This window comes from Scyliorhinus torazame, chromosome 5, assembly GCF_047496885.1.
Source record: "Scyliorhinus torazame isolate Kashiwa2021f chromosome 5, sScyTor2.1, whole genome shotgun sequence".
Taxonomy (NCBI): domain Eukaryota; kingdom Metazoa; phylum Chordata; class Chondrichthyes; order Carcharhiniformes; family Scyliorhinidae; genus Scyliorhinus; species Scyliorhinus torazame.
The window spans coordinates 107,310,596-107,331,588 of NC_092711.1; the positions used below are offsets into that span (position 1 = coordinate 107,310,596).

At 47.9% G+C, this 20,993-nt stretch overlaps 1 protein-coding gene and 1 long non-coding RNA gene across 2 annotated transcripts in view; one reads left to right on the forward strand and one right to left on the reverse strand.

Annotated features, from left to right (window-relative positions):
- Window positions 1-8,857, reverse strand: LOC140421640 (uncharacterized). Its single transcript, XR_011946959.1, has 2 exons — window positions 8,070-8,857; window positions 1-5,876 (listed from the first exon to the last, which is right to left on the reverse strand). It is a non-coding gene; the product is annotated as an uncharacterized lncRNA (long non-coding RNA).
- LOC140421625 (uncharacterized) overlaps window positions 8,554-20,993 on the forward strand; it is a 23,114-nt gene continuing 10,674 nt past the window's right edge. The window contains exons 1-3 of the mRNA XM_072506406.1: window positions 8,554-8,661; window positions 9,600-11,397; window positions 20,105-20,219. The gene's annotated coding sequence lies outside the window, so the exon portion shown is untranslated. The remainder of the gene's footprint in view (window positions 8,662-9,599; window positions 11,398-20,104; window positions 20,220-20,993) is intronic.

Here is a 20,993-nt window from a genome sequence, read left to right on the forward strand (position 1 = left end):
TAATAATAATGATCACCTTTTATTGTCACAAGTATGAAGTTACTGTGAAAAGCCCCTGATCGCAACATTCCGGCGCCTGTTCGGGTAAGCTGGTATGGGAATTGAACCCGTAAGGTACTACATACAAGGTTATTGCACACGATAAGGACTTATAGTGTTGGGGATGATTTTTTAGCATGGATAGAGGCTTGGATAACTAACAGAAAAGAGTGAGTTGGGATAAATGGGTCATTTTCAAATTGGCACATTAACTAATGGACTGCCCCTGGGATCAGTGTTGGGGCCACAACTATTTAGATCAATATAAATGACTTAGAACCATAGAATTCATACAGTGTAGAAGGAGGCAATTCAGCCCATCGAGTCTGCACCTAGCAGCAGAGGGCAGTAGAGCGGAGCTGCTGATTGGCCGTTGCAGGGGAAATTTGCATACGTCCGTGTGCTCACCCTAACTTGGAGGTGGTTTGTGGAGGAGCTCTTGTCAAGTGACACTTAAACCCAAAACATTTCTTCAGTGTTTCCCTCCGTACCCCCTCCTCTAACCAAAAATAACCAACCGCTGTAAGGATCAAGAGGAAGACTCGAGGGCAGGTAGAAGTGGAAAGTTGAACCGTGACATCACAGCCTGCAGGTAAGGGATTGGCTGGTGACTGGTAAGTAGTTTTTATTTATTTTCCCTCATGTGTTATCGTGCGGGGCGCAGAGGTTGCTGAGTGAGTGCTTGCTGAGAAGGGGAGTGAATAACAGGTAAGCTCTTTCTTTCTTTTTTTTTATCTAGAGGGGATGACAGGGAAGGTAGTGCAATGTTCCTCCTGTTTGAGGTGAGGGACGCCGTTAGTGTCCCTGCTGATTTCATCTGTGGGAAGTGCACCCATCTCCAGCTCCTCAGAAACTGCGTTCGGGAACTGGAGTTGGATGAACTTCGGATCATTCGGGAGGCAGAGGTGGTCATAGATAGAAGCTTCAGGGATGTAGTTACTCCGAAGAATAAAGATAGATGGGTGATGGTGAGAGGGGCTGGGAGGAAGCAGTCAATACAGGGATCCGCTGTGGCCGTTCCCCTTAGTAACAAGTATACCACTTTGGATACTGTTGGGGGGGGGGGGGGACTTACCAGGGTTAAGCCATGGGGTACAGGTCTCTCGCACAGAGTCTGTCCCTGTTGCTCAGAAGGGAAGAGGGGAGAGGAGTAGAGCATTAGTCATTGGCGACTCCATAGTTAGGGGGATAGATAGGAGATTCTGTGGGAACGAGAGAGACTCATGGTTGGTGTGTTGCCTCCCAGGTGCCAGGGTGCGTGATGTCTCGGATCGTGTTTTCGGGATCCTTAAGGGGGAAGGGGAGCAGCCCCAAGTCATGGTCCACATAGGTACCAACGACATAGGTAGGAAAAGGGATAGGGATGTAAGGCAGGAATTCAGACAGCTAGGGTGGAAACTTAGATCTAGGACAAACAGAGTTATTATCTCTGGGTTGTTACCCGTGCCACGTGATAGCGAGACGAGGAATAGGGAGAGAGAGGAGTTCAACACGTGGCTACAGGGATGGTGCAGGAGGGAGGGGTTTCAGATTTCTGGATAATTGGGGCTCATTCTGGGGTCAGTGAGACCTCTACAAACGGGATGGGCTGCACCTGGACCAGATGTGTACCAATATCCTGGGGGGGAAATTTGCTAATGCTCTTCGGGAGGGTTTAAACTAGTTCAGCAGGGGCTTGGGAACCTGAATTGTAGCTCCAGTATACAGGAGGTTGAGAATAGTGAGGTCATGAGTAGGGTTTCAAAGTTGCAGGAGTGTACCGGCAGGCAGGAAGGTGGTTTAAAGTGTGTCTTCTTCAATGCCAGGAGCATCCGGAATAAGGTGGGTGAACTTGCGGCATGGGTTGGTACCTGGGACTTCGATGTTGTGGCCATTTCGGAGACATGGATAGAGCAGGGACAGGAATGGTTGTTGCAGGTGCCTAGGTTTAGATATTTCAGTAAGCTCAGGGAAGGTGGTAAAAGAGGGGGAGGGATGGCATTGTTAGTCAAGGGCAGTATGGTGGCAGAAAGGACGTTTGATGAGGACTAGTCTACTGAGGTAGTATGGGCTGAGGTTAGAAACAGGAAAGGTCACCCTGTTAGGGGTTTTCTATAGGCCTCCGAAAAGTTCCAGAGATGTAGAGGAAAGGATTGCAAAGATGATTCTGGACAGGAGCGAAAGCAACAGGGTAGTTGTTATGGGGGACTTTAACTTTCCAAATATTGACTGGAAACTCTATAGTTCGAGTACTTTAGATGGGTCTGTTTTTGTCCAATGTTTGCAGGAGGGTTTCCTGACACAGTATGTAGATAGGCCAATGAGAGGCAAGGCTATATTGGATTTGGTACTGGGTAATAAACCAGGACAGGTGTTAGATTTGGAAGTAGGTGAGCACTTTGGTGATAGTGACCACAATTCGATTAAGTTTACTTTCGTGATGGAAAGGGATAGGTATATACCACAGGGCAAGAGTTATATCTGGGGAAAGGCAATTATGATGCGATGAGGCAAGACTTAGGATACATCGGATGGAGATGAAAACTGCAGGGGATGGGCACAATGGAAATGTGGAGCTTGTTGAAGGAACAGCTACTGCGTGTCCTTGATAAGTATGTACCTGTCAGGCAGGGAGGAAGTGGTCGAGTGAGGGAACCATGGTTTACTAAAGCAGTCGAAACACTTGTCAAGAGGAAGTAGACTTATGTAAAGATGAGACATGAAGTTTCAGTTAGAGTGCTCGAGAGTTACAAGTTAGCTAGGAAGGACCTAAAGAGAGAACTAAGAAGAGCCAGGAGGGGACATGAGAAGTCTTTGGCAGGTAAGATCAAGGATAACCCTAAAGCTTTCTATAGATATGTCAGGAATAAAAGAATGACTAGGGTAAGAGTAGGGCCAGTCAAGGACAGTAGTGGGAAGTTGTGCTTGGAGTCCGAGGAGATAGGAGAGGTGCTAAATGAATATTTTTCGTCAGTATTCACACAGGAAAAAGACAATGTTGTCGAGGAGAATACTGAGATTCAGGCTACTAGACTAGAAGGGCTTGAGGTTCATAAGGAGGAGGTGTTAGCAATTCTGGAAAGTGTGAAAATAGATAAGTCACCTGGGCCGGATGGGATTTATCCTAGGATTCTCTGGGAAGCTAGGGAGGAGATTGCTGAGCCTTTGGCCTTGATCATTAAGTCATCTTTGTCTGCAGGATTAGTGCCAGAAGACTGGAGGATAGAAAATGTTGTCCCCTTGTTCAAGAAGGGGAGTAGACATAACCCCGGTAACTATAGACTAGTGAGCCTTACTTCTGTTGTGGGCAAAATCTTGGAAAGGTTTATAAGAGATAGGATGTATAATCATCTGGAAAGGAATAATATGATTAGAGATAATCAACACGGTTTTGTGAAGGGTAGGTCGTGCCTCATAAACCTTATAGAGTTCTTTGAGAAGGTGACCAAACAGGTGGATGAGGGTAAAGCAGTTGATGTGGTGTATATGGATTTCGGTGGGCCCCGATCGCGGGCCAGGCCACCGTGGGGGCATCTCCCGGGGCCAGATCCCCCCTGCCCCCCCAAGAACCCCGGAGGGCACCCACGCCGCCAGGTCCTGCCGGTAAGGACCTACTCCAATTTACGCCGGCGGGACTGGCAAAAAACGGGCGGGACTTCGGCCCATTGTGGGCCGGAGAATTATGGCAGCCCCAGGGCCCATTGAGTCGCGCCGGTCCCCGCCATTCTCCGAGGCGGGCGGCGCGATTCACGCCGGGCTGAATTTTGGGGTGCCGAATAATTTGGAGGACGGTGGGGGTTGGATTCACGGCGACCCCCAGCGATTCTCCGACCCGGAGGGGGGGTCGGAGAATCCCGCCCCTAATTTATAGATTCCAATTTAAAAGATTTAATATGTACACAGTCTTTGGTATTTGAGCTATCTCATCTACTAAAAGTAAACTAAAAAAATACTCAACACAAATGAAATTTAAAAATCGCTTATTATCACAAGTAGGCTTCAATGAAGTTACTGTGAAAAGCCCCTAGTCGCCACATTCCGGCGCCTGTTTGGGGAGGCTGGTACGGGAATTGAACCGTGCTGCTGGCCTGCCTTGGTCTGCTTTCAAAGCCAGCAATTTAGCCCTGTGCTAAACAGCCCCTTGTACAGACGAGAATGTGATTGCGTGACTACATCACTTAATAAAGGAGTCAGTGAAAGTGGAAAAGGAGACCATGGAAACCAAAAATTAACTCCTGAAAATCAGAGAGCATCTCTCGAGAAAATCTCAAGAAGAGCCATTGAAAAAATATATTTTGAGCCCTGGAGTCGGATCTTTCAGATGCTGAATTGTAGATTTTACACCAAAGATTTATTTAAAATAGAAGCAAAAGTTCAGAAATTTATTCTAAACAGGTTTCTGCTGAGAGTTCTTGAATGAAGGGGAAAGATCACAGATGGTGCTTTTAAAAATAGATACTGGTAGCCCCCACAATAAATGACATTTTCAGCAGATTAAGTTCCAGCGGTTATAGGGGTTAACATCAGCAAGTACAAAATATTGTCAGATGATCAATACTAAACAACAGCAACAACAGCAGAATCCAACCCCTGCAGTCATTTATGAACTTGCTGATGTCTCTGGCGTGACTGAGTGAATCCCTTCCCACACACACACAGCAGTTGAATGGTCTCTTAGTGTGAGTGCGTTGGTGTGTCAGCAAGTTGAAAGACTTCACGAATCCATTCCCACACACTGAGCAGGTAAACGGTTTCTCCCCAGTGTGAGCGCGCTGTTAAGCAGTGAGGTTGGACGACCGATTGAATCCCTTCCCACACACGGAGCATGTGAATGGTCTCTCCGCAGTGTGAGTGCGTTGGTGAGCAGTGAGGTTGGATGACTGCCTGAAACTCTTTCCACAGGAGGTGCAGCCGAATGGTTTCTCTTCAGTGTGAATTTGCTGGTGTCTCAGAAGGGTGGGTAAAACTGTGAATCCCTTCCCACACACAAAGCAAGTAAACGGTCTTTCCCCAGTATGGAGCCGCTGGTGTACAAGGAGGGAGGATGCCTGTCTGAAACTCTTTCCACAGGAAGTGCAGCTGAATGGTTTCTCCTTAATGTGAACTCGCTGGTGTGACAGCAAGTGGGATGATCCGGTGAATCCCTTCCCACACACAGAGCAGGTGAATGGCCGCTCACCTCTATGAACACGCTGGTGTGACAGCAGGTGGAATGACTGAGTGAATCCCTTCCCACAGTCGGAGCAGGCGAACGGCCTCTCCCCAGTGTGAGTGCGTTGATGTACAGTGAGTGCTGAAGAATGCCTGAACCTCTTTCCACAGGAGGTGCAGATGAATAGCTTTTCCTCAGTGTGAATCCGCTGGTGAGACCAAAGGCCAGATGACTGAATGAATCCCTCCCCACACACACAGCAGGTGAATGGCCTCTCCCCAGTGTGACTGCGCCAATGGTTTTCCAGCAGGGAACGGTAACTGAATCCCTCACATTTCCACGGTCTCTCCATGGTGCCAGTGTCCTTGTGTCTCTCCAAGTTGGATGATCGCTTGAAGTCTTCTCCACATACAGGACACATGTATGGTTTCTCCCCAATGTGAATGGTCGTGATGTTTCTTCAGGCTGTGTAACTGGTTAAAGCTCTTTCCTCAGTCAGTTCACTGGAACACTCTCACTCAGGTGTGTTTGTCTCAATATCTTTCCAGTCACACTGATGTTTAAAAGTGTTTCTCACAGACAGAAGAGACAATCGTTTCTCCTTCAACATTCAAAGTCTGAGGATTTTCAGGTCCTGATGAATTGAGTGACTGTCAGATGATGTTTAGTTTCAGTCTCACATCTGTAAATCCTCCTTTCTAATATCCTGTAAAAGGAATTTACAAACGTCATCACTGTCAGTGGAGCATATAAATTCTGAACAGACAATTCTAGTTTCTCTGGAACATTTTTTCCTCTCTTGTTCCCCCAAAGCTGTAAATCCCCCTCCCACACACTCTCCCTGGGCTGAAATCCAAACTCATCTCCCCATCTGCACCATTTCTTTCCTCCACTCCCAGTTTTCTCCCTCCCTCTCCTCTGCCTGGGTTCAGTTCTCCAGCTCCTGTCTGCAGACTGACAATAAAATCAATTATTTTCTTTGTCAATTATTCTTTTTGTCTACTATGTATGGACTGTGTACGTTCCCTTGGCCACAGAAAAATACTTTTCACTGTTCTTCGGTCCATGTGACAATAAATCAACCAATCATCAACAAGATGCACTGCAGTAACTCACCAAGGTTCCTTAGACAGCACCTTCCAAACCCACAACCACTACCATCTAGAAGGACATGAGCAACAGACACCGGGAACCCCATCACCTGGAGGTTCACCAAGTCATTCAGCACCCTGACATTAAAATATATCACCGCTCCTTCACTGTCGCTGGGGCAACATCCTGGAACTACGTCCCTGACAGCACAGTGGGTGTACCTACACCTCAAGGACAGCAGTGGTTCAAGAAGGCAACTCACCATCACCTTCTGATGGGAAACTCGGAATGGGTAATAAATGCTGGCCTAGCCAGCGACGCCCACATCCCGCCAAAAATTGAATAAAAAATATATATCTGCTGCTCCTGTCCTAGATGGTAGTGGCTGCATGCCTGAGTGTGTGGGTGTGTCAGTCAATGTGTGCGGGGAGTGTCTGGTGTGTTCTTGATGTAAGGGTATCTGCTGATTAGATGGGAGTGGTTGTTGGTTTGGAAGGTGCTGTTCCCTGTTTCTGTAGTGTAGTGATTATCATGTTTGCTTAAAGGCCCTCGGTTTAAAACTGCACAGAAACATTATCAAACCCCATTCATTTCTGTGTGTGGAAAAGTTACGCGATTGACATTTTCAGTATTCATTTACACCCATCCTGAATTGCCCTTGAATTGCGTTGCTGAGTTGATCTGCCGTGTGGAACCCCGATCCCCAGGGCTTCAGCCTGGTTCTCTGCTTTACTAGTCTAGATGTGGAGATGCCGGCATTGGACTGGGGTGAGCACAGTAAGAAGTATTACAACACCAAGTTAAAGTCCAACAGGTTTGTGTCGAATCACATGCTTTCGGAGCGCAGCTCCATCCTCAGGTGAATGAAGAGGTGGGTTCCACAACCACATGTATAGACAAATTCAATGATGCAAGATGATACTTTGAATGCAAATCTTTGCAGGTAATTAAATCTTTACAGGTCCAGACGGTGCAACTGGAGAGAGGGATAATCACAGATTAAAGAGATGTGAATTGTCTCAAGCGAGAACAGTTGGTAGGATTTCGCAAGCCCAGGCCAGATTGTAGGGGGTGAATGTAATACAACATGAATCCAAGGTCTCGGTTGAGGCTGTACCCATGCGTGCGGAACTTGGCTATCAGTTTCTGCTTGGCGATACTGCATTGCTGCACGTCCTGAAGGCTGCCTACCTGAGCCCACACCTCCACCCTACCCCCATAACCCAGGCACCCCACCTAACCTTTTTGGACACTAAGGCAATTTAGCATGGCCAATCCACCGAACCTGCACATCTTTGGACTCATGTCTGTGCTATCACTAAGACTGCCCGTTTCCACCTACATTACATTATCCGGCCTCTCTCTTGTGTCTGTGTGCCTGGGCTGAAACCTCGGTCATGCCTTTGTCACCTCCCGATTCGACAATTCCATTACACACCTGGCTCCCCCACATTCTACCTCTGTAAACTTAAATCCATCCAAAAGTCTGCTTCCCATGTCTTAATTCACAGCAAGTTCCTTTCCCCTATGATCCCTGTGCTCCGAGACTTGCATTCGCTCCCAGTCAATTCTCACCCTTGTTTTCAAATCCCTCCATGGCCTCGTCTCTCCCTGTGTCTGTCATCTCCTCCAGCTCCACAACCCCCTGGGATATCTGCACAGCTCTGATCCTGGACTCTTGCACACCCCCGATTCTAATCACTCCGCCATGGTTTTAAGTTCCCTCGGCCCCAAGCACTGAATTCTCTCCCGAAACCTCCCTGTCTCCACCTCACTTACCTTCTTTAAGACTCTCTTTAAAACTCACCTCTTTGACCTCCTTTTGTGTCTGGGTCACTTTGTTTTATAATGTTCCTGTGAAGTTGACTGGGATGATTTCTGATGTTAAAGGTGTTATATAAATAGAAGTTGTTGTTGTTGACTGTAACCCTGACCTCCTGTTTTACATCCCATTGGTTTCACAACAAACTCTATCTCTGATGTTTTGCCCCCTGCGGGTTTGCAGCCTCTATAAAGATGGCGGCCGTTAACTCAGGCCTGTCACCGGGAGCAGGCCGCAGCTGTCCCCCCGCTCGATGCAAACCCGGCCCGGAAACCTTATTGGGGTTTGGAGCCTCCACCGGAGATCGGTGAAACCTCCCGTCCGAGTGCAGCATCGGCACTGCGCATGCTCCAGCTCACAAGGCCCAGGGAGTGATTGACGGCAGCTCTGGGCCAGTAGGAAGAGAGAGGTGGGCCTGGAGGACCGATTGGTTGCAGTGGGTCCTCCAACCAATTGGAGTGAATGAAGGGCGGGGCTGAGCCGGGTCTCCGACGTGAGGTGGAGCATGCGCAGTACCGATGACAACTCAGGATTCAGGCGGGAGGTTGGAAATCCTGAGCCGGTCAAATTCGATCAGGTGAGTCATGAGGGAGGGATGGAGCCGGCGGATGGGTCTGGAGGCTTCATAAACACTCCGTGCAGCCCGAAGCCCCGAATACGAAGGTCGATACAGCAGTTCATCCAACGAAAGCTGCTCGGGCTTTTCCCCGAGACAGGCCCGAGTGGCCGGGCGCATGCGGACGGAGCGAGAGCCCTGGCGTTGCCCCCTCTTCCTATTGGTCCGAACCCGCCGTCAATCAGTCCCCGGGCATTGTGAGCTGGAGCAAACCCGTCACCATCATTGTCAGCTCCCTGGTTTGCAGCTGCGGAGCTTCTCCCTCCCTCCCAGGAACAGGCCCAGGTTAACGGGCACCATCCTGCTTCAGACAGTGGAGGATGGTTCACATCAGAGGATGGGGGAGGGGGGGGATAATATTTTATTGTCAGTCTGCAGACAGGAGCTGGAGAACTGAACCCAGGCAGAGGAGAGGGAGGGAGAAAACTGGGAGTGGAGGAAAGAAATGGTGAGATGGGTTTGGATTTCAGCCCAGGGAGGAGGGAGCGTGTGTGGGACTGGGATTGACACCTTTGGGGGAACGAGAGGAAAACATGTTACAGAGAAACTAGAATTGCCTGTTCAGAATTTCTATCCTGGACTGACAGTGATGGCTTTTGTAAACTCCTTTTACAGGGGGTTAGAATTGGAGAATTTGCACACAACAAACTGAACCCAACAGAAAGGTTTGTCTCTTTGCGAATTCTATCCTGCATTGACAGTGATTACTTTTATAACATGAGAGATTACAGCTCTCAGGAAAGATTAAATGGAGTGGGGCCCTTTTTCTATCGACAACAACAAATGAAGCAGTGACATGCTATAAATCTTTTAAATTATCAGTCCTGTGGAGAGGGGCGATGTGAGAGAGTGACCATTAATAAACAAGTCATAAATACGGACAAATTTATTTATCACAGGTTCAGAATGTGCAACTCATTACCATGGAAAGGAGTTGAGGAAGGTGCTGAGATGTTTTCAAAATGCAACGGGACAAGCACATGAGAGAAAATGGAATCGAAAATCAGCTGAAAGGCTGAGATTTGATAGGTGTGACAGTCGGAGATGTGTGCCGAGTATTGACAGCAGCAGAATCTGTGACAGAATGGCCTGTTTGTGTCTTATATATTCACAGTAATTCAATGTAATCGCCTTTTACAGAATATTTGCAGATGCAAACATCATGTCGAGATCTGACAGTCACTTGATTCATCAGGACCGGCCTTTCAACGTGGAAGGAGAAATGTTTGTCTGTTTTGACTTTCGGAAAAAATGTCAAAAATCACTGTCATTGGAAAAGCACCGAGACACAGACATCTAAGTAATTTTCCACAGTTAGCTGGAACTGAGCTCTAACCAATCACACAGCATGAAATTAAATTGCAGCATTTACATGAGGGAGACACCATACTCAGGCTTCAACTGATGATCCAAGTTGGAGAGACATAAGGCCATTCGCACCAAAGGAATCAAGAAGCAGCAATAGGACATTCAGCCACGTGAGCCTGTTCCACCATTTAATAACATCAATGCTGATCTGATAGTGACCTCAAATCTGCATCCCACCTACACCTGATCACTTGTCGATAACTATGATGAAACCGTGGACATGTGGGGACTGTGGGATGGGATTCAATTATCCTTCTGAATTGGAAACTCATCGACGTATTCACACTGGGGAAAGGCCGTTCACCTGCTCCATGTGTGGGAAGGGATTCACTCGGTCATCCCACCTCCTGACACACTAACTTGTTCATACTGATCAGAGACCTTTTAAATGTGCTGACTGTGGAAAGAGCTTTAAAAGCAGAAAGGATTTACTGTTGCATCAACGCACTCACACTGGGGAGAGGCCGTTCATCTGTTTGGAATGTGGGAAGGGATTTAATGATTTGTCAAACCTCCGGATTCACCATCAGATTCACTCTGACCAGAGCCCGTTTAAATGTGCTGACTGTGAAAAGAGCTTTAAACACAGAAAGGATTTACTGACACATCAACGCACTCACACCAGGGAGAGGCCATTCACCTGCTCCATGTGTGGGAAGGGATTCACTCAGTCATCAATCCTCCTGAGACACCAACTTGTTCATACTGATCAGAGATCTTTTATATGTTCTGACTGTGAGAAGAGCTTTAAAAGTAAACTGAATCTGCTGAAACACCAGCGAGTTCACACTGAAACAGAATCATAGAATATACAGTGCCAAAGGAGGGCATTTGGCCCATCTAGTGCACCGGCCCTTGCAAAAAGCACCTTACTTAAGCCCATACCTCCAACCTAACCCATAACCCCACCTCACCTTTTTGGACAGAAAGGGCAATTTAGCATGGCCAATCCATCTAACCTGCACATCTTTGGACTGTGGGGGGAAACCGGAGCACCCGGAGGAAACCCACGCAGACACTGGGACAACGCGGACTCCGCACAGACAGTGACCCAAGCAGGGAATCAAACCAGGGACCCTGGAGCTGTGAAGCAACAGTGCTAACCACTGAGCTACTGTGTCACCCAAAAGTGGGAGCGGTACTTGGGAGAGGTTGTTCAACTGCTCCGTGTGTGGGAGGAGATTCACTCAGTCAAACAACCTGCACAGGCATCAGCAAGTTCACAGGCAACAGCAGGGTTTGGATTCAGACGTTGTTGCTGCTGTTAGTCACATCTAGGACTGAATGATGCCTGGACGTCTGTTTCCAGTGGGGCTCCACAATTTTCCGGTATATATCAATGATTTAGACTTAAATGTATGCACCAGGATTATACAAAAGTTGCTCATGTGTTTCAGACAATGAGGGAGAAAGCCATGGGCTGGGTCAGGTGGACAGAAAGGTGGGAAATTGAAATTTAGATAATGAGAGGTTAGGAACACACTTCAGTTAACTCCCGATAAAAATAAGGTCACTTCAGGATAATGGAAAAAACTGGGGGAACTACAAATAATCCTTTAAAAAAAAAAATTCAGAGTACCCAATTATTATTATTTTTCTCCAATTAAGGGGCAATTTAGCCTGGCCAATCCACCTAACCTGCACATCTTTGGGTTGTGGGGGTGAAACCCATGCAGACATGGGGAGAATGTGCAAACTCCACACGGACAGTGACCCAGGGCCGGGATTCAAACCCGGGTTCTCAGCGCTGTAGTCCCAGTGCTAACCACTGCTCCACGTGCTGTCCTAGCTACAAATAATTCTAATAACTTTATTGAACAGTTCTCAAATGGAAAGGCACTTGACCACATTAAAACTAAGGATCTGCAATAGACGTTTGATCCAGCAAGTCATATTTAGGGCAAGATTATAAATGGAGGGCATCCATTTCAAGTGATTATAATAAGAAACAATGCTGAACAAGGCTAGGAGAGTGGGCAAAGAAGTGGCAGATGGAATACAATGTGGAAAAGTGTGAGGTTATGGATTTTCGAAGCAGGCATAGACTATTTTCTAAATGGTGAAATGCTGAGGAAATCACAAGCACGAAGGGACTTGGGAGACCTTGTTCAAGATTCTCTTCAGGTTAACGTGCAGGGTCAGTCGGCAGTTAGGAAGGCAAATGCAATGTATTTGTGTCGAGTGGGCTAGAATACAAGACAAGGGATGTACCTCTGAGGCTATATAAGGCTCTGATCTGACCCATTTGGAGTATTATGAGCCGTTTTGGGCCCGTATCTAAGTAAGGATGTGCTGGCCGTGGAAAGGGTCCAGAGGAGGTTTACAAGAATGATCCCTGGAATGAAGAGCGTGTCGTATGAGGAACGGTTGAGGACTCTGGGTCTGTACTTGTTGGAGTTTAGAAGGATATGGGGGAATCTTATTAAAACTTACAGGATACTGCGAGGCCTGGGTAGAGAGGACATGGAGAAGATGTTTCCACTTGTAGGGAAAACTAGAAGCAGAGGACACAATCTCAGACCAAAGGGGCGATCCTTTAAAACAGAGTAAGAAGTCTTGCAACACCAGGTTAAAATCCAACAGGTTTGTTTCGACTCACTAGCTTCAGGGGCACAGTTCCTTCCTCAGGTGATGAGGAGGAATTAAAACAGATGAGGAGGAATTTCTTCAGTCAGAGGGTGGTGAATCTGTGGAACTCTTTGCCACAGAATGCCGTGGAGGCCAAATCACTGAGTGTCTTGAAGACAGAGATAGATAGGTTCTTGATTAATAAGGGGATCAAGGGTTATGGGGAGAAAGCAGGAGAATGGAGATGGGAAAAATATCAGCCATGATTTACTGGCGGAGCAGATTCGATGGGCCGTGTGTCCTAATTTTGCTCCTATGTCTTATGATGTGAAGAAAACCATTCTGTGCTGCATGTGGGTTCATGAATGCACTGCTCGAAAATGTGGTGGAGGCAGATTCAATTGATGCCTTGAAAAGAGAATTGGACAACTATCTGTTACTGTCAGATCAGCCATGAGGTTATTAAATGGTGGAGCAGACTGGGCTGAATAGCCAACTCCAGCTCCTTGCTCATCTGTTCGTATCTTTTGAGGAGAAAAATATCTGCAGAGTTCAGGGCCAATGACAGCGGATTGTGACAGTTGCAGAAAGTTGGCACAGATACAATTTGTTGAATGCCTTTGTTTTGTGCTGTCACCTTTCTATGTCACTGTGTTATGAGGGAAATGCAGAGCACCAATGCAAGAGAGGCAGATTACTCCCTCGATCTGGATTGGATTTGTTTATTGTCACGTGCACCGAAGTACAGTGAAAAGTATTATTCTGCGAGCAGCTCAAACAGATCATTTTGTACATGAAAAGAAAGTAAACTAAAAAGAAAATACATAATAGGGCAACCCAAGGTACACAATGTAAATATATAGACAAAGGCATTGGTTGAAGCATACAGGAGTGTAGTATTAATCAGGTCAGTCCATAAGAGGGTCGTTTAGGAGTGGTAATAGCGGGGAAGAAGCTGTTTAGAATCTGTTTCTGCGTGTTCTCAGACTTTTGTGTCTCCTGCCTGATGGAAGAAGTTGGAAGAGTGAGTAAGCTGGGTGGGAGGGGTCATTGATTATGCTGCCCGCTTTCCCAAGACAGCGGGAGGTGTGGATAGAATCAATGGATGGGAGGCAGGTTTGTGTGATGGACTGGGCTGTGTTCACTACTCTCTGAAGTTTCTTCCGGTCTTGGACCAAGCAGTTGCTATACCAGGCAGTGATGCAGCCAGATAGGATGATTTCTATGGTGCATCTGTAAAAGTTGGGAAGAGTCAGTGCGGACATGCCAAACTTCCTTAGTTTCCTGAAGAAGTATAGGTGCTGTTGTGCTTTCTTGGTGGTAGTGTCGATGTGCGTGGACCAGGACACATATTTGGTGATGGAAACCCTGTGCCCCCGTGCAGGAGAGGCTGGTTGTTGGGCAGTGTGAGCTGATCATGGCTTCATAAAGACTAAGGCAGGTGTCAAGACCCTTGGAGTGAAAACAGGTCTGGAGGGAGTGGGTCAAAAAACCTGGGGAGTTGCATTTTGCATCAATCGTGAGTGTGACCCAGTCACAATTATGAACAGTAATCAAATCTATCACTGATTTGATGCGATGATTTACCGTGTCCCAGGTGTTGTAAATACTGTACATACTGTAGATCAGCCTGCTTGTGCCCATGTCTGAGTGATATCTTATCAGAATAATGTGCTTCTGTATTAAATAAAGTATCCAAACCTCTCATTGTGATTCATGCCCAGCATCTTGCCTAACTGTGGATCTTCTGTTTTGCTGACTGGGAAATAGAATCTTCCTGTTTACTAATTGCTCTATGGCGGCTGTGTTACCCAGAATCCCCCGCGCTGCAGAAAGTTTCCGATCAGTGAGTGTACGAGGCCAGTGCGCAGGTGCAGTGTGGGTGTGTGCTCCGAGCATGCTCAGTGTCAGTCATGGTGAGAGAGTGAGGAGGAGCTGGGTTGAACACAACAGTGAGCTGCACCCCTGTGAGAAGGGCATCGCCCAGTCTCTGTTTGACTCTCCTACAGCTTCCTATCTTGATTGAGTTGGACAAGGAATTCTCATCATTTGAGCTGGAAAAGGCCATTGATTGCTGAGCAAGCAGAAAGCACCCGGCAAGGATGGAATTCCAGCTGAACTGCTCACACACAGAAAGTCCCATCGACTGTCACACCTTCCTGCCCTCCCCTTTTGGGCTGTGAGACTGGTCCACGGAACATGTGTGATGCAATAAAAACAGCAGTGACAGGGAGACAGCATCAACTACAGGGACATCTCACTCCTTAGAGTCAGGGGAAGACCTTCACTTGGCTGATGTTTAAAAGATTCATCTATTTGCAGACTGAGTGTATCCAGAAGCACAGTGCGGTCTCTGTGCTGACAGATCTACAATCTCCACACACCAGCTACAAGGGAAGAGAACAATTGGGATTTGATCTGAAGTGTCAGTGCTGAGAAAGTGAAATGTTCTAATTACTGAGTGAAAGTAAACCTTTCAGTGCGAATCACAATTTACTGGTCCAATTGGAAAAGACACCAAAACGTTTCAATCTCTGAAGATAAACTTCAGCCTTGAAGTTATGTTTCAGAGCTCACAAGTTGTGGGAAGCTTTGTGAATGTTTCCTCTTCCCTTTTGTGAACAAGCAGCAAAGTTAACCTTTTCTCTGACAGCACGGCAACAATTTGAAATACAGATTGACTTTTAAAGATTTGGCTTCACCCCATTTGTTGGGGTCATATTTCTGACCGTGAGAATCATCGCGGGTGGGATGGAAATTTGCTGGAACATTTTTTTATAATCCTAATCTTTATTGTCACAAGTAGTCTTACATTAACACTGCAATGAAGTTACAGTGAAAAGCCCCCAGTCAGCACATTCCGGAGCCTGTTCAGGTACACAGAGGGAGAATTCAGGATTGTCATGTGAGAGTACCTTTAAGAACCTGGTGTTTATCAAATAGCTGCAGTGAAGATGGACAGCCCAGCTCCACCCACACTCTGATATCACTGCAGCTATTTGATAAAATATATTTCACCCCCACAACCCAAAAATATGTGCAGGTTAGGTGGATTGGCCATGCTAAATTGCCCCTTAATTGGAAAAAATGAATTGGGTACTCTAAATTTATAAAAAAAACAAAGAAGGGTAGCAAGGATAGTATACAGGTGAAAGACGGGAGGAATGGCCAAAGCGCAGGTGAGCGCGAGACGATACTGGCAGCGAAGTCCGCCTGGGAGAAGCAAGTGACAACACCAACACCAGACCCATCAAGTATTGCCCTCTGTAATTGTTTCTCCGGCACCCAAGTGTATATCTACCTCCCCAGTCTCTCCCCCCCCCCCGCCCCCCCCCCCCCCCCCCCCCCCGCCCCCCATCACACACAAACAGATGCCTACTTCGGTGCTATAAATAATTTTGCCAATTGTACAGAGTTGCTGCTGTTGAGCTGGTGCATAATACTCGACCAGTTACTTCATTTGATTTTTTATTTCTTTTTTATTGTTACTTTTTTTTGTGATATGTTTGTGTGCCCTTCTCTTCTATGTATATGTACATATAGATATATATCATATTCTGTGTACATAACGCCAAATATACTTTGTTCAAAAACCCAATAAAAAAAAGAAGGGTAGCATGGATAATTCAGGTAATTACACGTCAGTGGCAGGAAATTATGGGAGAGAATTCTTTTGAGAAAAAATTTATTCCCACTTGGAAATAAGTGGACATATTAGCGAGAAGCAACATGGTTTTATGAAGGCGAGGTCGTGTCTCACTAACTTGATCGAGTTTTTGAGGAAGGGACAAAGATAATTGATGAGTGGAGGGCAGTGGAATTTGTCTACAAGGACTACATGGGCAGCACGTTAGCACAAGTGGCTAGCACTGTGGCTTCACAGCGCCAAGGTCCCAGGTTCGATTTCCCGCTGGGTCACTGTGCGGAGTCTGCACGCTCTCCCCGTGTCTGGGTGGGTTTCCTCCGGGTGCTCCGGTTTCTTCCCACAGTCCAAGACATGCAGGTTAGGTGGATTGGCCATACTAAATTGCCCTTAGTGTCCAAAAAAAAAAGGTGAGGAGGGGTTATTGGGATAGGGTGGAAATGAGGGCTTAATTTGTCGGTTATGGGGATAGGGTGGAAGTGAGGGCTTAAGTGGGTCGGTTACGGGGATAGGGTGGAAGTGAGGGCTAAAGTGGGCCTGTGCGGACTCGATGGGCTGAATGGCCTCCTTCTGCACTGTATGTTCTAAGTTCAGTAAGGTCTTTGTAAGGTCCCTCATGGCAGACTGGTACAAAAGGTGAAGTCACACTGGATCAGAGGTGAGCTGGCAAGATGGATACAGAACTGGCTCAGTCAGAGAAGACAGAGGGTAGCAGTGCAAGGGTACGTTTCTGATGGAGAGCTGTGACTAGTGGCGTGCCTCAGGGATCAGTGCTGGGATCTTTGCTGTTTGTAATATATATTAATGTTTTGGAGGAAAATGTAACTGGTTTGATTAGTGAGTTTGCAGGTGACACAAAGATTAGTAGAATTATGGATCGCGATGAGGACCGTTAGAGGATACAGCAGGATATAGATTGGTTGGAGACTTGGGCGGAAAGTTGGCAGATGGAATTTAATCCGGACAAACGTGAGGTAATGCATTTTGGAAGGTCTAATACAGATGGGAAATATACAGTAAATGGCAGAACCCTCAAGAGTATTGATAGGCAGAGGGATCTGGGTGTACAGGTACACAGGTCACTGAAAGTGGAAGCACAGGTGGAGAAGGTAGTCAAAAAGGCATATGACATGCTACCTTCGTCGGCCGGGGCATTGAGTTTAAAAATTGGCAAATCATGTTGCAGCTTTATAGAACCTTAGTTAGGCCGCACTTGGAATATGGAGTTCAATTCTGGTCGCCAGACTACCAGAAGGATGGGAAGCCTTTGGAGAGGATACAGAAAAGATTTACCAGCGTGTTGTCTGGTAGGGAGGGATTAACTGTGAGGAGCGGTTGGAGAAACTTGGTTTGTTCTCACTGGAATGACGGAGGTTGAGGTGCGATCTGATCGAAGTCTGCAAGATTATGAGGGGCATGGACAGAATGAATAGTCAGAAGTTTTTTCTCAGAGTGAAAGAGTCAATTGCTAGGGAACATAGGTTTAAGGTGCGAGGGGCAAGCTTTGAAGAAGATGGACGAGGCACATTTGTTTACACACAGGGTGGTGGGAGCCTGGAACTCGCTGCCGGGGGAGGTAGTGGAAGCAGGGATGATAGTGACTTTTAAGGAGCGTCTTGAAAAATACAAGAATAGGATGGGAATAGCAGGATACGGTCCCCGGAAGGGTAAGGGCTTTTAGTTCAGACGAGCAGCATGGTTGGTGCAGGCTTGGAGGGCCGAATGGCCTGTTCCTGTGCTGTACTGTTCTTTGTGACCATCAAACTGCATTACCGTTGACCTGGGTAATTTGACAACCATGACCCTGGTTTGTAGAGACCCAGGTGCCTGATTAATGAAGCAGAACAGCAGCAGAGGAAAGAATATTAAGCAAATTCTGCTCTCTGGATCCCACTGTCTGATGGGATGTCCTGCCCCATGTGTCCAAAAATCTGCAGCTCTGTTCAGTCTCATGAAGACCCAGGGCAGAAACACACAAACCTGAGAAGACGCCATCCTTGAATCGAGCGACTGCTGATGACAACAAGAGTCAATGTGCAGCAGGGAGCAGGAGCGGCCATCCTGGAGCAGGAGCGGTCATCCTGAACCAGGGAGCAGGAGCAGTCATCCTGGACCAGGGAGCAGGAGCGGTCATCCTGGACCAGGGAGCAGGAGCGGTCATCCTGGACCAGGGAGCAGGAGCGGTCATCCTGGACCAGGGAGCAGGAGCGGTCACCCTGGACCAGGGAGCAGGAGCAGTCATCCTGGACCAGGGAGCAGGAGCGGTCATCCTGGACCAGGGAGCAGGAGCAGTCATCCTGGACCAGGGAACAGGAGCGGTCATCTTGGACCAGGGAGCAGGAGCGGTCATCCTGGACCAGGGGGGAGTGGTCATCCTGGACCAGGGAGCAGGTGCGGTCATCCTGGACCAGGGAGCAGCAGTGGTCATCCTGAACCAGGGAGCAGGAGCAGTCATCCTGGACCAGGGAGCAGGAGCGGTCATCCTGGACCAGGGAGCAGGAGCGGTCATTTTGGACCAGGGAGCAGGAGCGGTCATCCTGGACCAGGGAGGAGTGGTCGTCCTGGACCAGGGAGCAGGTGCGGTCATCCTGGACCAGGGAGTAGGAGCGGTCATCCTGGACCAGGGTGCACGAGGGGTCATCCTGGACCAGGGTGCACGAGGGGTCATCCTGGACCAGGGAGCAGGAGCGGCCATCCTGGAGCAGGAGCGGTCATCCTGGACCAGGGAGCAGGAGCGGTCATCCTGGACCAGGGAGCAGGAGCGGTCATCCTGGACCAGGGAGCAGGAGCGGTCTTCCTGGACCAGGGAGCAGGAGCGGTCAACTTGACCAGGGAGCAGGAGCGGTCATCCTGGACAAGGGAGCAGGAGCGGTCAGGCTGGACCAGGGAGCACGAGGGGTCATCCTGGACCAGGGAGCAGGAGCGGCCATCCTGGACCAGGGAGCAGGGGAGTCATCCTGGACCAGGGAGCAGGAGCGGTCATCTTGGACCAGGGAGCAGGAGCGGTCTTCCTGGACCAGGGAGCAGGAGCGGCCAGCCTGGACCAGGGAGCAGGAGCGGTCATCCTGGACCAGGGAGCAGGAGCGGTCATCCTGGACCAGGGAGCAGGAGCGGTCATCCTGCACCAGGGAGCAGGAACGGTCATCCTGGACCAGGGTGCAGGAGCGGTCATCCTGGACCAGGGAGCAAGAGCGGTCATCCTGGACCAGGGAGCAGGAGCGGTCATCCTGGACAATGGACCAGGGAGCAGGAGCGGTCATCCTGGACCAGGGAGCATGAGCGGTCATCCTGGAGCAGGGAGCAGGTGGAGAGAATGCTGTGGATTTCTATCCTGCACTGTGTAAAGGGGAAATAAATAGTACATGTTAAGGTAATAATATGATTTAAGAATGAGGTTTCAGACTGAATAAAACAACAGATACGGGGTTACGGATTGTTACTAAGATTCTAATTGACCTTTGTAAAACTGAACGCACAAGTCAGCAGCATTTGCAGCTGTGTTCTCGCAAGGACAGCGAGCTTCAATAACAAGGAACAGGAGGTAACGGCTGTCTCAGTAACAGATAGGGACAGTGGACAATAACAAGATAAGCGGTGCCTGCAAGGGTAGGTGAGAGTGCGTGTTTATATATACCAGATTGAAACTTTAAACAGTGACTGTGCATGTGTTCAGAAAGTTAGAACTGTGCCACTTTGTGTAAACAATAAAATTAGTTCAGCGAGAATGCTTGTTGGCTACATCTCGTAAATCTGCTCTGATGCTCCTGTGAATCATTTGTTCGGAGAAGTTAACTGTGACAGGTGATGGTTTCTGTACATTTGTAGGATACTGGAAGTGGAGGATTGACAGACGGAAACTCAAACCAGACATCACATCGCGATCTGACAGAGTCACTCGATTCATCAGAACCTGAATTTCAGCAGCATCTGGGTGTGGAAGGTAAAAGGTTTGTCTGTTCTGTCTGTGAGGGAAGATTTCAGGTCTCAGTGTGACTGGAAAAGCCCCGAGATTCACAAACCCTGGTTAAGCCAAACCTGGAGAACTGTGTTCAGCTCTGGGCAACAAACCTGAGGAAGGACAGAATGTAGCACAGATTTACCCGAGTGATATCTGAACGCCCAGAGTTAAATTACAAGGTACAATTACAGGAAAGGCTGTGTGGACTGTGCACATTCTCCCGAGTCTGCGTGGGTTTCCTCCGGGTGCTCCGGTTACCTCCCACAAAAATGTGTAGGTTAGGTGGATTGGCCGTGCTAAATTGTCCCTTTGTGTACAAAAGGCGAGGTAGTGTTATGGGAATAGGGTGGGAAAGTAGGCCTCGGTAGGGTGTTCTTTCAGAGGGTCAGTATAGACTCGATGGACCGAATGGGCTCCTTCTGCACTGTAAGGATTTAAGGATTTCTTGGAAAGAGCCATAGAGTCAGAATGGTACAGAGGAGGCCATTCCACCCATTGAACCATGCCAGCTCACTACAGCAATCCAGTCAATCCCATTCTCCTGCTCTATCCCGTGTCCTTGCAGCTTTATTTCCCTCCAGTGTCTCTCCAATGTCCTTCAAAATCATTCATCGTGTTATTTCCACCCCTTCATGGGCAGCAGGTTTTGGGTCATTATCACTCACTGTGTAAAAATATCCTCCTCCACATCCCCCTCTATTTCTTATCCAAAAATGTAAATCTCTGTCCCAGATTGTTTCGTTTACCTTATCCAAA